Genomic DNA, 15,572 nt, shown 5'->3' with positions numbered 1-15,572 from the left:
ACATTATACAAACAATTTGTTACATTATGAGGCAATTCTATAAATAACTGAGAAAAATTACAATAAATAAGAATAAAATAACTAGCTAAATAAATGTCATTACTGTTCAGTTTCAGTCAGTTTCTGACTATTTAAAAACAAAAAAATTGCACCAAGCTACATTTTCTGCATTAAATATTGTGTAATTAAGTATTTATAACGGCACATATCTATTTTTTCAATAGGTTAATATCGGCCGAAAATATCTGTCAGCAGATATATCTGTCAGGCTGTAATATTTAGATGTAATTTCTCACAGATGAATTTGACAACAGCTCAGGAGAAATTATGACTGTACTTATATTTCATATGTTCTTCTCTTTTTGTCTGATGTTTATGATTACACTTGTTTAAATTATAAATTTTTGTGATTGAGTATTGTTATGTGTGTGTGTGTGTGTGTGTGTGTGTGTGTGTGCGTGCGTGTGCGTGTGTACAGGAAGTTTCGGAAAAAGTCCAAACCTGAAACAGTTTTCTCAGTTTTCTTCTCTTCCCCTCAGAGAGACGGGGTTTCCCAGCTTCTACCTGCATTTGAATGCAGCATCAGGTCTGGAAGCTGATTGGCTGCCTGCGGTCAGGTGAGTGTGTGTTAGAGGTCAGCTACCTCGCTGCAGCCTGTTTGTTGTTTGTTTGTTTGTTTTTAGGAGTTTTTGAAACACTGAAGGAATATTTTGTCATGTTGGGAACTTCCTGCAGCAGAAAAAGGTACGAGTGAATGAACGAAGGAATGGATGGAGCTGCAGGTTAATGATGAATCACGAGTCAGCTCATCAAACACTTAACACACATTGGCCGCGTTTCCCAGATTCGCTCTTAGCGCTTAAGAAGCTCTTAAGCGCTAAGAGCGTCTTAGGGACGCTCTTAAGAGCGCTGTGAAAGAAGGAAGTGTTTCCCAGAGTCGTTCTTAGCTTAAGAAGATCTTTCACTAAGAAGGAAGTGTAAGATCGCCCTGACCCACTCTTAACAGCCTTCTTAGCGACCAAACGCTCAGTGCAGCCGCATCAGGGAAAGTTATATCGGACACAAAGGAATACTAAAACCCTGCGTAATGATGAATGTGCGCTCATAGCTGCAGAACACTGACGCAAGAAAAATAATAGCATAAGAAGAAAAATAACGATATAAAAATAAAGAATTGCCCATGTGTTCCTGTAGCTACATAAATAAAATAAATCATCATTACTATCACTCTTTACGTTTTCACACACATCCGGCATCTGCATATGAGTTTACAGTAGCTATAAAAACATCAACAACCCTGTGGTATTTCACAGATATGAGGGAAACTGACAGGTGTAATTGAACTCAGCTGGAACCTCATCAAGAGGGTCTCCACCTGCAAGTCTATATAAAGGCGTTGCCGAAGTCCACGCGTGTGAGACACCATGGCTGCAATACAGCATATTCTCGCTGCGAACCAACAGCGTCGCCGTGCGCGAAGCCAGACGGTTTATATAAACGCTTATGTGCGTCAGCACTTCTCCCCACTCGACGTGCTGTCGGACCGGGCTGTCCAGTCCAAGTACCGGCTTCCTCGTGAGGAGATCCACCGCCTCGTCACGCTCGTGTCACCACACATCCAGAGGGCAACCCCAATTTTGCCCTCAGCCCGGAGGTGCAACTCCTGGCCGCGCTGCGTTTTTACGCAGTGGGGAGCTTCCTGGAGGTGGTGGGGGACGGCACCGGCCTCAGCAAGGCACCGGTTTCACGGAGTGTGGCAGCCGTGACACCGATCCTCCTGCGCCATGCCCGGAGACACATCAGGACGCCCACCACGCGGGACGAGGTCCGCCAGTGGGGTATATACGCGTTAATGGCTTGATTACTACTCGGATACACCTGTTAGCTGTGATCACACACACACACACACACACACACATACACGTAGCCTTATTGCACAGGTGTGTGGGGTGACTTAAGCGCTGATAAAGTGGTGGGTGATCGATTTGCCTGGCATCGATTGATTTATATTTCAGCACCACGGCGGTGGACAGCTCCCACTAAGAGCTTCTTAAGAAGCTTCTTTGGCGGGATCTTGAGAGATTCAGGTGGTTTTTCCATGGTTTTCTTGATAAAATCATTATGAAAAAAATGGGGCACGTCTAGATATCAGCTCTTAAATTAAATTCTAATTTGTCCAAACAAATGTACCTTTAGTTGTACAAGGCATTTAAATGAACAATGTACATAAAAGGCAGCTAAAGAAAGGTACATTAACAGAAGTGAGAGTTGCAGACAAATGCAATCTGCATTTTTTTGCAATTTTTCAATTCGTTGGAGACTGACTAAAAACATAATATACAGTAAAAATATGTAATAAAAATATACATCTATAGAATAACTAAAGCTATCAGACTTTTTACAGTATTTTTCGCATTCAATTGAAATTTACTGTATTAAAAAAGCAGAAAGTTCACTGTAATTTAAGTCTTTATCCAGCAACTACTTCCATTGTATGGTTAATATTTATATAATAATCAAAGTAATTTATCTTTTTTTTTTTATGACAGTTGCACGTTAGTGTTGAAAAAACAAGTAAAAGCCTGTAAAGTAATCCAGTAACTGTCTGGATTTTATTTAACTTTTTACAGTGTGGTGAAGAATCTGAGGAGGATTTCTTCACGTTCAGTTTCTAAATGAGTTTATTTTCTAAGTGCTCTTCGGTTTTTAGATTTGTATTTGAAAGCTGCACATTCCTGACAGACAGGAAGTGATGAGCAGCTGCAGAGTGTTTCAGAGAGTTTCAGCTTATCGTCCTGCAGCTTCACACACATTTTTTTATTCAAATCCTGCTCAGATTCCTGCTGAGGAACTTACTAGACCTTTAATTTCTAAAAATTAACTCTCAGAGGCTTGGTTGGTCCATCACAGTGAACATGCTTGCTTTTATTTTGTTAAACTCACAGTACTGTTGATTGCTTTTCAAGATAAAAGCATCTCATAGGAGAATTAATGCAACATTAACACAGGTATAAGTTGTCTTTTATTTTTATCTGAAATCGTTGTGCAGCAACAAAACAAATCCTGAAGTTACCTCGTCTTACTCTTTACCTTCTCTGCTTTCTGAAAAATAATAATTTCTGAATAATAATAATATATTTTAAAGCTGGTTGACTGTAAACAGGGACAATGATGAAAATAAGTTCAGGACTTTATCATTTTATCCCTGATAGTGTCTAATATGTTATATTTTAATATGTTTTTATATAAGTAAACAACAATGCTCTGTGTAAACAGCCTCTCCTGTCCTCTCCTCTCTGCTCTGTGTAAACAGCCTCTCCTGCCCTCTCCTCTCTGCTCTGTGTAAACAGATTTTCAGTGGATATTTGTCATGTGACTGTTGGTCTCAGCAGAATCAATCATGTCTTCACAGTGTCTCTGAGGAGAAGAATTTAATGTTTTTAACAGGATCTGGTTAGTGCAAACGCTTTATTTTCAATGACAAATGTAGAATAAAGAGATTCTGACACAAATATCAAACTTTTAATACAAGTTTTCGTCACAGAAACGTTGGTAACTGATGATCCATTCATGGACCGTCTAAAAACATGTTTTATCATCAAAATTTTAACTTTCACAGTTTCTTTCTACAATAAATGGTGGATTTTTTTTTAAAACAATAATGAAGTTGGTTATTCCTTTGAACTCAATGGAACAACTTCCCATATAGATGTGGATAAGTGTCGGTGAGAATAGTTTCATGATCAGAGATAAAGTGTTTGTGCTGTTTGCTCTGTTTATGTGATGGTGAACCAACAGAAGGTGTTTCCCTCTCAGACCTTGTCCTCGTGCCGTAACCGCTCTGTGTGGAGCTCTGACCGTAAACGGAGGTTTCACATATGCAAACCGCATCGTGTTAACAGGAAGTGTTGGTACAGCAGCACGCCGCTGCGGTTTGTGGGCCAAACCACAGAAACCTGACACTTAAATCACTGGATCACATAAAAGTTTGTTTCTGTGATTGACGTTTTTCTTTGTTACTGTGTGGGTTTTTACTTCAGAATAAGAGCATGTCCAAGTCTGCAGCCTTCCACAGAAACGAGTCACGCTTTGAGTGGGTGATGGGAAGAGGGCCAGGGCCTGAAAGGGCAGTGTGTGTGTGTGTGTGTGTGTGTGTGTGTGTGTGTTCTGCAGGTATTACTCAATCCGAGTGTTTCACCTGAACTGAAAAGAGAAGTTTATTTTGGCACTCCTTTATTCTTTTCAGCTTTCATATCCTGTTTGTTGTGTTTTCGTCAGCTACCATTTAACCCTCTGCTGTTGGAGTTGTTTTCTGTTTTGTAGCCGGCTCAATTTTAAGGTATCGAAAGAAACTCCTAGATCTCATTGTAAAACTACAAGATCTGAGGAATGCATTGGTACCAACCATGTCATGATATCTGGTCAAATTTGTTTTTTTTCAAAGGATGACATTCTGATTTTCAAAGATAACCTGCAGATATCTGAATGTAAATGTGGCCTCTGTGAACCCAGGAGTCTCCTCTTTACACACACTGGCCCTCATTTATCAAACGAGCATACGACAGAAAGTGAGCGTAAAGTGGGCGCACGATCATTATTACAAGCCTCTGCATTTATCAATTTGGACGTGAGCGGAGGGTACGATCAGATCTCACGTCTGCTCTCAGCTCGTGTACGCAAATTGGAGTCAGCGTAAAGTCCACACGTCTGAGTCTGAGAAGTGATCTTAGACTATTGTATCGATGCCTGGAGCTGATAAAACTCTGTCGTGTTTTGTTGTTTAACGGTGACAAAGCAAAGCATGTTTAGACTACATAATTTATCATTAAAACATCATTTTAAATAAATACACAAGGTGACCGTGAAATTCTTTAACAAGAATACTAGCCGAGGCTATTAAATGTTGTTGTCTTCTGCTATTAAATATTTGACGTATCCGGTTGGACAGCGGAGCGTCACCGTCTCCTTCACCAGCGGTTCAGCCCGGATAGAAACATTTCCAATCAGCGCTGCCACATGCTCCTCTGACTGGGACAGAATTATCAGGCAACGAAGTGTAAATAAGTGAATAATATCTTTCCATCATCATAATAATAATAATATTTGCTTATTTTGTATGCTATTAGGCTTTATATATCACAATGTATAAATGAAATAGGCTATTCCAACCTCGCCGGGAGTTGAATGCTCCACTGCTACTCTGCTGACAGCACCACTGATTTCCTTCCTTTTCACTTTGTATGCTGCCAAACAAAACCAGTTTGTTGTGTTGCAGCTGTTGGATGTCAGCGTTTCACTTTCTGCCTCTGAGAAATCCTCTTCTTTTGCAATTAAAACTTACTTTAAAACATTGTTTACCTCCTTCAGCCAAAAAGCTGTGAAAACTTTTAAGTCTGTGCTCCAAATGTAAAATATTCACCGAACTTGTTTGAGTTTATAACTTTAAGTACTTTTATTTCATAAACCTCCGTAGCTGCCTATTTCTGTAAAATGTCTATATCGCTCCTGTTGTTTGGGTTAGTCCTGCTGTTAAAGGTGTCGTAAACTCTCGAGGCGAGCCTTCTGAATCAGGTATATATTAGGGCGTGACATTTAAATTACGCTTGTTCCGAGCCACCACATTTATCAACAGCCGATCATTCTTACGCTGTGATTGGAGAGATACGATCGTTTGATGAATCACACGTGAACCCTGTTGTAAGACGAAATATACGCTCAGATCTGCACTCATTTGATAAATGAGGGCCACTGTGATGATAACATGCAGTGTAAAGCAAAAAACTCACAATTTTTCTCATGCATGGAAATATAAAAATTGTCTAAGTCAGCAGCAAATGATATCAACCCAATAATTGCTGCAACAACTTCTGGGACATAGTTGAGATGGAAATGGACTTCAGAAAGCCACCCATAAACGTTTGGCGGCTCACGGTACAAAGTGGAGCGTCACATGTCATACAGTTGTACAGTTCACTGCGGGAAAAAAAATGCAGTTTCTGTGAATTTAGGCTACAAAACCACTGAGCTACGTTTAGGGCAGAAACCTTCCTGGTTAGGCTCTAAAAGACAGTTTAAAGAGGAAATAAATAGACGTTTGTTGGACCCGTTCTCCTCCCCTCCCTCCCAGAGTGTTACAGCACCATTTAAACTTCACATCATCAACACAGAACCAAAGATGGAGATGTGGTGGAACTTATTTAAACAGTTGGGAAGTCTGATGAGTAATGAGATTACTTTAGTGATAAAGTTTAGAAACGGGTCAATGTTCTGTGAGTCAGTGAAGACATGTGTGCAGCAGATCTCAGACTGTGTCATGTAGACAGATTATCATCACTAAAACATCAGAGCTGCACAAATATATCGCGTCATGATTTTCTGCACAAACCAGACCAACCGTTGGATCCATTTACCCTCTGGTATCACTAGGGACAATGTCGACCAAATACGTCATCAACACTGTGAGGGTCTTTTAGAAATTTAGAAATGGGTCAATTTTCTGTGATTCAGTGAAACAACATGTGTGCAGCAGATCACATCAGTTTATTCCACAGAAGCTCTATGACGTTTATTACTCAAGGGCGGGGGGGGGGGGGGGGCGTTTTGTAGGCCGTAGCGGGTTCACTTTTGGGAATATCCTGGAGATCCTGTTGTCATATGATATCGTGTCGAGAAGTTGTCGAAATAATGCTGCAAAGTTACGCTAAAGTTTTGGGATTTGTATGATTTCTTTTTTCAAATAGATTTACATTAAATCTAAAGTTTTACTGTTAAAATAACAGTTAATCTGTTTCAGAAAAAAAGTAGAATTACCAGAAAAGAAGTCTAAATTACCAAAACAAAAGTAGAATTACCAGAAATAAGTCAAAATTACAAAAAAAAGGTAAAAATTAACAGAAGAAAAGTAGAAAACATAACATAAAAGTTCAAAATTTCCAGAAAAAAACCCAAACAAAATTATCAGAAAGAAATGTAGAAATTGTGCGTCAGGATATCATGTCGGTAAGTTGTGGAAATAACGCTGCAAAGTTAGTCTTTTTTCCTGTTTTATTCAGAAACATTTTCAGCAGTGAAGCTTGTTGTTTGTAAAAGTTTGATAAATGCTGCAGTTGTTGTCGTCCATGTTTGATATGAGTTCAGTTCAGTTTGACTTGACAAAACAATTCTTGATTGAATTTAATTTTGCGGACACAAAATGCAGTTAAACAGTTAAATCACAACATATTGTATTACCATATCACAAAATGCTTAAAATTGCAATAATATCTTATGTGACTCAAGTATCAGGATAAATTCGTATCGTGGGGCCGACACGCTGATTCACACCTCTGACATACGTCCTTTATCCTCAATAAAGGGGCAGAACGCTGACATGACTCAACTAAAAGACTTTATTTCACTGACTGATGTTTCGGCTGTTGAAGGAGCATCAATCTGACTCTAAAATTAATTTCCCAAAATGTTGATTGATCATTTAAGCCCAGAGGAGAAGAGAGGCTTGTTGCTGGTATGGATCCGTGCACATCTGAAGTACTCTGATTCACATTTCATCTGATTTGTTTGCTGGTTGTAGTGAAAGAAAGTGAAATCCATTCATATGTTTAATTATGTCTTATGCATACAGATGCATCTCAATAAATTAGAATATCATAGAAAAGTGTATTTTTTGTCAGTAAATCAATTCAAAAAGTGGAAATAACACATTATATAGATCCATAACACTCAGAATGAGACATTTAATGTCTTCATTTATTTAATTTCTTGTAATTATAATGATTATGGCTTACATTTAATGAAGATCTAAAATTCAGTGTCTCAAAAAATTTGAATATTACAAAAGACTAATTTTATTAATTTAGTATGTTTAATATCGAAATGATGGCCTCTGAAAAGTATGTCCATCTATATGACTCAATACTTGGTTGGGGCTGTTTGACTTGAACTACTGGAAATGGACTTTTCCATCATATTCTAATTTATTGAGATGCACCTGTACATTTAGTGTGAAATCTAACCATTTTTTGACCATTGGAGAGGTGACAAAATGGTTAAAAATCCTTCTAATATCTATATGATCTTTCAGGAACTTTTTGTGTATTTTGTGCAATTGTATTTCAGCACTTGTGTTGTGTTGCCTGCTGAGAAAGCCCCTTATTGTGAATCTAGTGTCTCATCTTTTGAATGCTCTGGGTCTCTAGTTTGTGGTTGTAAAGTTTCATGAGGCTGTGATTATCCTAGAGGTCACAGCAGCTCATTTTAACAAATTATCATCATCGCCAACATCTGTTATTACGTCAAATTCATCAGTAATTCCTTCTAATCTTTACCAGAACAAAAGCCCATATCTGATGTACGTAAGCAAACATTTTTTCAAGAAATAATTTCTCTGATGCTGGTTATAATCTTCCCAGAATAAACTGGGATGTTTGTGGGAATTGAGTGTGCAAACTGTTGTGAAAGATATTTACGTGTGTCATCGACGAGTTCCTCCAAATTTAGACCACATATGTAAACTGTTTGTTGGTGCAGAAGTTGAGAAATGCTGAAGTTAAAACCCCTTCAGTGGGGAAAGACCGTCCTCTGCACTGGTTTCCAGGCAGGTGTAATTTCTGTTGAAATAAAGTGAAACTCATGAAGCACAGAAACCAGAAAACTGCAGCTGTTTTCATCCAGCTGCAGGAAACCAACACATTCTCAGACGTATAGATGGACTCTGGGATCACAGCTCAGTTTAATCACTTCAGATTTTGTTTTTTGATAAATATGTTAATGTTTAAATCAGCCCCCCAACAATATTCAATGTTGGACAGACTGGAGGTGCACACTCGGGCTGACACATCAAGGGATCTAAAGCAGAGGATCATGTGTTCTGAATGTTTCCGTAACAAAAAGTGAACAAAGAAGCTTAGAATAGTGATAATTCAGTCAGAATCACTTCCTAAGATTTCATAAGAAACGTGACCAGCGCATTTACATGTTGCTAACATGTGATGATTGCTGTTAACCCTCTGTAAAGTATGTTTTCTTTTAAAAAATGCCAACAATCCATCTTTTATTGAAGAAAGGAACTGTAAAAACAGGCATTATCATCATCGAGTTTGAACTTTCTGACAGTCCTTGAACAGATCATCGGTTACTAGAGTTATACAAACTTGTTATAAACAGTTAGCAAAACTTCTGTTAAAATGTTTATCTTTGTGTCAGAATTTCTTTATCTACATGTTTTCTTTCAAATTAAGCGTTTGCATGAACCAGATCCTGTTAAAAAGATTATATTCTGCTCCTCAGAGACACTGTGAAGACATGATTGATTCTGCTGCGACCAACGGTCACAGACAAATATTCACTGAGAATCTGTTTACACAGAGCAGAGAGGAGAGGACAGGAGAGGCTGTTTACACAGAGCAGATAGGAGAGGACAGGAGAGGAGAGGCTGTTTACACAGAGCAGAGAGGAGAGGACAGGAGATGCTGTTTACACAGAGCTGAGAGGAGAGGACAGGAGAGGCTGTTTACACAGAGCTGAGAGGAGAGGACAGGAGAGGCTGTTTACACAGAGCAGAGAGGAGAGGACAGGAGAGGCTGTTTACACAGAGCTGAGAGGAGAGGACAGGAGAGGCTGTTTACACAGAGCTGAGAGGAGAGGACAGGAGAGGCTGTTTACACAGAGCAGAGAGGAGAGGACAGGAGAGGCTGTTTACACAGAGCAGAGAGTAGTGGACAGGAGAGACTGTTTCCACAGAGCAGAGAGGAGAGGACAGGAGAGGCTGTTTACACAGAGCTGAGAGGAGAGGACAGGAGAGGCTGTTTACACACAGCAGAGAGGAGAGGACAGGAGAGGCTGGAAACCCCGCCCTGTTTTGGGGACATCAAGTTCAGCCGTCTAAGGCAGCTGCACATCTGGCTGAAGAACTACTGCTGCTGGTCCCCGCCTATTATCCATGAACATTGAACTTACACTCCGCTCCTGCAAGGCTTTCAGTGCATGAAGGTATCCAAAACACACCCTATCCTCCTCTCTGTCTCTGCTCCTGTATTCAGTATCCCTGTTGTTATTACAAATGCTCATCAAAAACACTGTCTGTCTATTCCCAATAGAATTCATAGGCCAAAACATTTAATAACTATAATACCTTCCAAAATAAAATATAAATCCAAAGTCCACAACTAACGTCTCTGATGACTCCAGGGAAGAGTTATTTAACCCACAGGTTTTTAAATCAAGACGTGGCCTGGGATTGATGCATTTGAATATGAGAAGTCTGTGCAATCAATTTAAATTAGATCAACTGGACATTCTAATATCACAGACTAACCCAGACATCCTGGTCCTTAAAGACAACACACATGATTCAGAAATTTCCCTGCATAACTACAATCTATAAAGAAGAGACAGAGGAGGAAGGAAAGGGGGTGGTGTGCTGTATATGTCAAATCATGTTTATCTGTTACTGTCTTGTGCTTGTCAGCTGCTGCCTCATGTGTCTCCAAACCACCACTGCTCAAACCAAACTCCCTGTTTACACTGCAACATGTATGTCCTATGCTGTTAATAAAGCACTTCAGGGTTTAGACTGCAAGAAATCAACAGGTGAGATAAAATAGGTCCTTATTTTTTTAAAGCTTGGTGCTCCTCATATAACAGACCAAGTTACAAACCTGTTTAATCTGTCCATTTCTTCTGGCTTTATCCCTCAGGTATGAAAATCAGCACATATTGTCCCACTACATAAGAATGGTGATAAATTAAACCTCAACAACTTTCAACCAATTTCCAAACTGCCCTGTCTCGTTAAGGTTCTAGAATCTCTCGTCAACAATAAGCTCAAAACATTCCTTTCACTAAATGGTGTGCTGAGTCCCTTTCAATCTGGTTTCAGATCAAAACATAGTACTGTTATTGCTACTACATCTGTTACAAACAATATTATATGTGCCATGGACAAAGGAAATTATTGTGCCGCCCTCTTTGTCGATTTATCAAAAGCATTTCATACTGTTGACCATGCTCTCCTACTACAAAGACTCAGTAGCGTTGGCTTTGACTCTAGTACATGTAAATGTCTCCAAAACTACCTATCATACAGACAGCAATGTGTGACTCTCATATCCAACAGCTCTGAATTTTTACCATCAACAAAGGGGGTCCCACAAGGTTCAATATTGGGTCCTGTCCTGTTTATCATTTTCATTAACAACATAACAGCCACTATAACAAACTGTAATGCCCATCTGTATGCCGATGACACAGCTCTGTATTGCACCGCTGACACTGCACATTCAGCGACTGAAACTCTCCAGCAAGCCTTCGACAAACTACAACATTCTCTCCTCAATCTAAGATTAGTTCTCAATTCAGACAAAACCAAATACATGATATTCTCAAGAGCCATATTGCAGAGGATGGTCTGCATATTACCATTTTAACAGGTCACAGCATTGAAAGGGTTTCACAATACAAATATCTGGGTGTCTGGTTAGATCAAAAACTCACATTCAAATTTCATATTAAAGAAATTATTAAAGGATAAATGAAATGAAAATGACAGTACTGAGAATATGTACAAAATGATTTCTGTCATTCTAACTGTGTTATTCTGCACAAAGACATGTTTCAGTTGTTCTGATTGTGCTGATTCCATAGAGCTGCAGGATTTATTTATATTGCATGAAAACACATCATCATGTTTGCAGTGTGATAAAAACAAAAAAGCTGATGGTTTCTGGTGTTTACACACTGCAGCTCTTCTTCTCTGCTTATCTAATTTCTCTCCTCTTCAGAAGATTTATTACATATCTGTGGCCTCTGACCTCACATCCTGTTTGTGTGTCGAAATATCATGAACCAACATGAGTGAGTGTGACAGGAAGGAGCAGGCGGACTCTGTAAGAGCTTTCAGTCTGAACGTCTGTAATACACAGAGCTGCAGAAATATAATCATGCAATAATCAGTTTATTGCACAGAAGCTGAATGATCGTTATTACTGCATCATAATTTCCTGCAGAAACCAGGTCGATTAACTCTTTTGACCAAATTTGTCAGTTTTCACTTTTGTTTTGGCAGTAATTTTGGCTGTGGTGCTGCATATGGCATGATTTTTGGAAGAAGGTTTCGTTTTTGGTGTTCAAATATCACTTTTTTCCTAATGGGTCTATAATACACTGTGTACAAATTTACTGCCCTTTAAGGCCATTAAAGCCAAAAATGTCCACTTCCAAAAAAAAATGCTATAAAGGTAGGTACATTTTAAATCTGATGCTAAACAAAAACTAATAATGCATCAAAGTCAATATTTTTGGCTAATCTTTGACCGATCCAAGATTGATATAAAAAAAAATCCCCAGCCCTCCAACATTTATTATATGGAAATTAACTCATTTTTGTGGGGGTCTTTCAAGAATAACATTCACATCAAGCAATCAAACTGGCATTTATAGGGTTAAAATCCTTAAAATGGTTGAATGTTTGGTCGTTTTGAGCAGGGTGGAAGTTGTTTAAGAGGTTTATGCAGAAAAAAGTATAAAAATATATTAATCTGTAAAGTTTTATAATGTTTTTTTGGAAGTGGATACTTTGGTCCTTAATGGCCTTAAAGGGGTGTAAATTAAAGTGATATCAGAGGGTTAAAAGTTACACAGCAAGAAGGAAGTGTTTTTATTATATCTCTGCCAACATCAGTCAACATGCAGGTAACCTGGAAACAAACTATAATTATAATTAGACAAATATGAAGAAGTTAAACACATAATCCGGGCTAAACAGTGGTGGAATGTAACCAAGTACATCTACTCAAGCACTGTACTTAAGTACAATTGTGAGGTACTTAACTTGAGTATTTCTATTTTATGTAATTTAATACTTCTACTTTGAAATGACTTGCAGACAATCTAAGCACAAATTAAGCTTCATAGTCCAGACCTGCAGGTCTCTAATGCACAGATGCAGGTGATGTGATGCATCGATCTGTGTGAAATAACTCCAACAGAGTGACCAATTCAAGTCTAAATCAGTTTGTTTCCACTGCTCAAGACAACAATTAAAGTTCAGTATCAGCATATTTGTATTAACACTTTGCAGTTTCACAGCAGGAGAGCTGAATTTCATAAAACTTACACAATTACGCAAAAGTTTCTGCTCTTACTCAAGGTGGTTTTTATCTTCCAAACGTCTGATGAATAAGTTCTGATCAGCTGTTTTTCTTTGCATTATGTTAAATTCCCTTTGTCTCTTGACAAACCTGAAACACGGCTGGTGCTACACCCGACATGAAAGATAAAATCTCAAGTTTCATTTCCCCCTGAAGTCTGAAGTGTTCCCCGAAACAATCCACAATCCATGTTTCACAAGAAGCCATTATCAGCCACATGCATTTATTGTTACGGTAAACACAGGGAAGATAAGAGCGCGCGCGCGCGTGTGCGTGTGTGTGTGTGATGACGGGGCAGATAGATGAGGATGTTGTGACGCTGTTTGGACACACTGAGATGTGACTTCTGTTTCAGGCAGATATCAACGCTGTAGATTTACAGCCTGCTGATGTCTTTACCATGTGTTCTTCCTGTTATGACTGTCTGCGCACACACACACACTGCAGATACAGAAGAGGTTTTATCAGGAAGACAGGAGAATCTGATCCTGAGAGCTTTTTTTACTTTGTGTTTTGAGTTATGAGCTCTGCACTTGGCACCAAAATTAAATAAATTAAAATACAATTAAATAATAAAATCTATGTAAATCTAGAAGTCCTGCAGTTCTATGGAATCAGCACAAGTATGGCTAGAAATGGGAAAAACTCAAACATGTCCTTGTGCAGAATAACACAGTTAGAATGACAGAAATCAGAAAAAAGAAAACGCAATTTGAATTTCTCTGATTATTTTTCCAAGTTCCCACAAGTGTCCTGAATGTTGTAAAACAGTTTTCTCCACATATTGTACATATTGAAGTATTGTCATGTTTCCAGCTTTCCTGTCCTCTCCTCTCTGCTCTGTGTAAACAGCCTCTCCTGTCCTCTATCTGTGTAAACAGATTTTCAGTGAATATTTGTCACGTGACCGTTGGTCTCACCAGAATCAATCATGTCTTCACAGTGTCTCTGAGGAGCAGAGTTTAATGTTTTTAACAGGATCTGGTTAGTGCAGACGCTTTATTTTAAATGACACATGTAGAATAAAGAACTTCTGGCACAAATATCAACATTTAACACAAGTTTTGATCACTTTTTATAACTTTTGTAGCCGATGATCCATTCATGGACCGTAAGAAAGATCAAATTTCAGCAATAATGCCTGTTTTTAGTTCTTTTCTACGATAAACGCCGGATTTTTGGTGATCTTTTAAGAAAATTCTGGAGAAGAAAATCCTAAATTTAGTCATACTGGTAAGAGGAACGTGCATACATAATGAAAGGCTCCCTGAAACCCTTTTAAGACTTTATATGAAAGTGGAAGTTTTCTGCTTTATTAGAATGTTTTGTAGTAGATTTCTGCAGGATATGAACAGCTTTTAACTCATCAAAGTAACCTTGAACTCGTAATAAAATACTGGACTATCATGAAAATAAAAGCAGTGTGGTGCTCGTCCCCTCATTCATCATTTTCTAATTTAAATGCGTTAACAAAGAAATCATTGGTGGACAAAATGAAACAGCACAATATTGTATAATTTTTCAAATTTATTTATGAAAAAATATGTGTTAAAAGCGTCTGTATTTAATGTTATACAAAATAATATGAAATAAAATGTAAAAAATACTGCAGATTTACATGCATAAAGGTTAATATCCATATACATATGAAATACTTGAACATGATGTTGCAGCTGACACTGAGTGATAAATGTCAGTGAGAGTTTTATGGCTCAGGAGGAGGTGATGATTGGACATGGTCACGCTGCTCAGCGCTGCAGCTTCCTCTGCAGGAATGTGACTCACCTGTTCACCTGTCCGTCAAAACGATCGTAAAGACTCACCGAGACGAGGACAGTAACGAGGACGTCGTCTCATGTCTTTGTCTGCGTCCACAGGGTCAGAAAAAACAAAACACCTGTAACTCCTCTCTCCTTTAAAGGTTGTGACATAAAGATAAAAAGGTCGTACAGTGTTGACAGAGACTCAAACTTAATATAAATGTGAAGCATGAAAACACAAACATGCAACAAAATCAGCCTGAAAGTGGGTTTTTCTCTCTTTTAGCAACAAAAGGAAAAACTGGAGGAATACATACACACACACTATGAGGGGCATTTTATGGCAGCAAACTATACTAAAACACGTGTACAGCGCCTATGTGATGACATCAAACTTCTAACGTGTGCATGTAAATTCCATTCACTTTCAATGGACAGACGAGCATGGCGTAGGCATCGTGCAGACGCTGCACAAGAGTTGTTGTGCAAACGTGACGGGTGCGTGACGGGAGAACTACGCCTCAAATACGTGACGTGAAGACCCCCGCGATTGTTAAATACAATTCTACATGAGCGTACAGGCACACGCTGTGTAGTGTTTGTGGAAATCAAATAGCGATGGGTCATTCCTGCCGTGCCACGAGCAAACGTAGCGGACGCCTGTGCG

The 15,572-nt window shown here is 38.8% G+C and overlaps 1 protein-coding gene across 1 annotated transcript in view; it reads left to right on the top strand.

Annotated features, from left to right (window-relative positions):
• The first annotated feature begins 672 nt into the window (after positions 1–672).
• chp2 (calcineurin-like EF-hand protein 2) overlaps positions 673–15,572 on the top strand; it is a 55,133-nt gene continuing 40,233 nt past the window's right edge. The window contains exon 1 of the mRNA XM_059332023.1: positions 673–744. The gene's annotated coding sequence lies outside the window, so the exon portion shown is untranslated. The remainder of the gene's footprint in view (positions 745–15,572) is intronic.

Source organism: Centropristis striata, chromosome 4 (genome assembly GCF_030273125.1).
Source record: "Centropristis striata isolate RG_2023a ecotype Rhode Island chromosome 4, C.striata_1.0, whole genome shotgun sequence".
NCBI classification, from domain to species: Eukaryota; Metazoa; Chordata; class Actinopteri; order Perciformes; family Serranidae; genus Centropristis; species Centropristis striata.
Note: the sequence above shows the minus strand (reverse complement) of the source record. Positions and strands in the feature narration are given on the sequence as shown.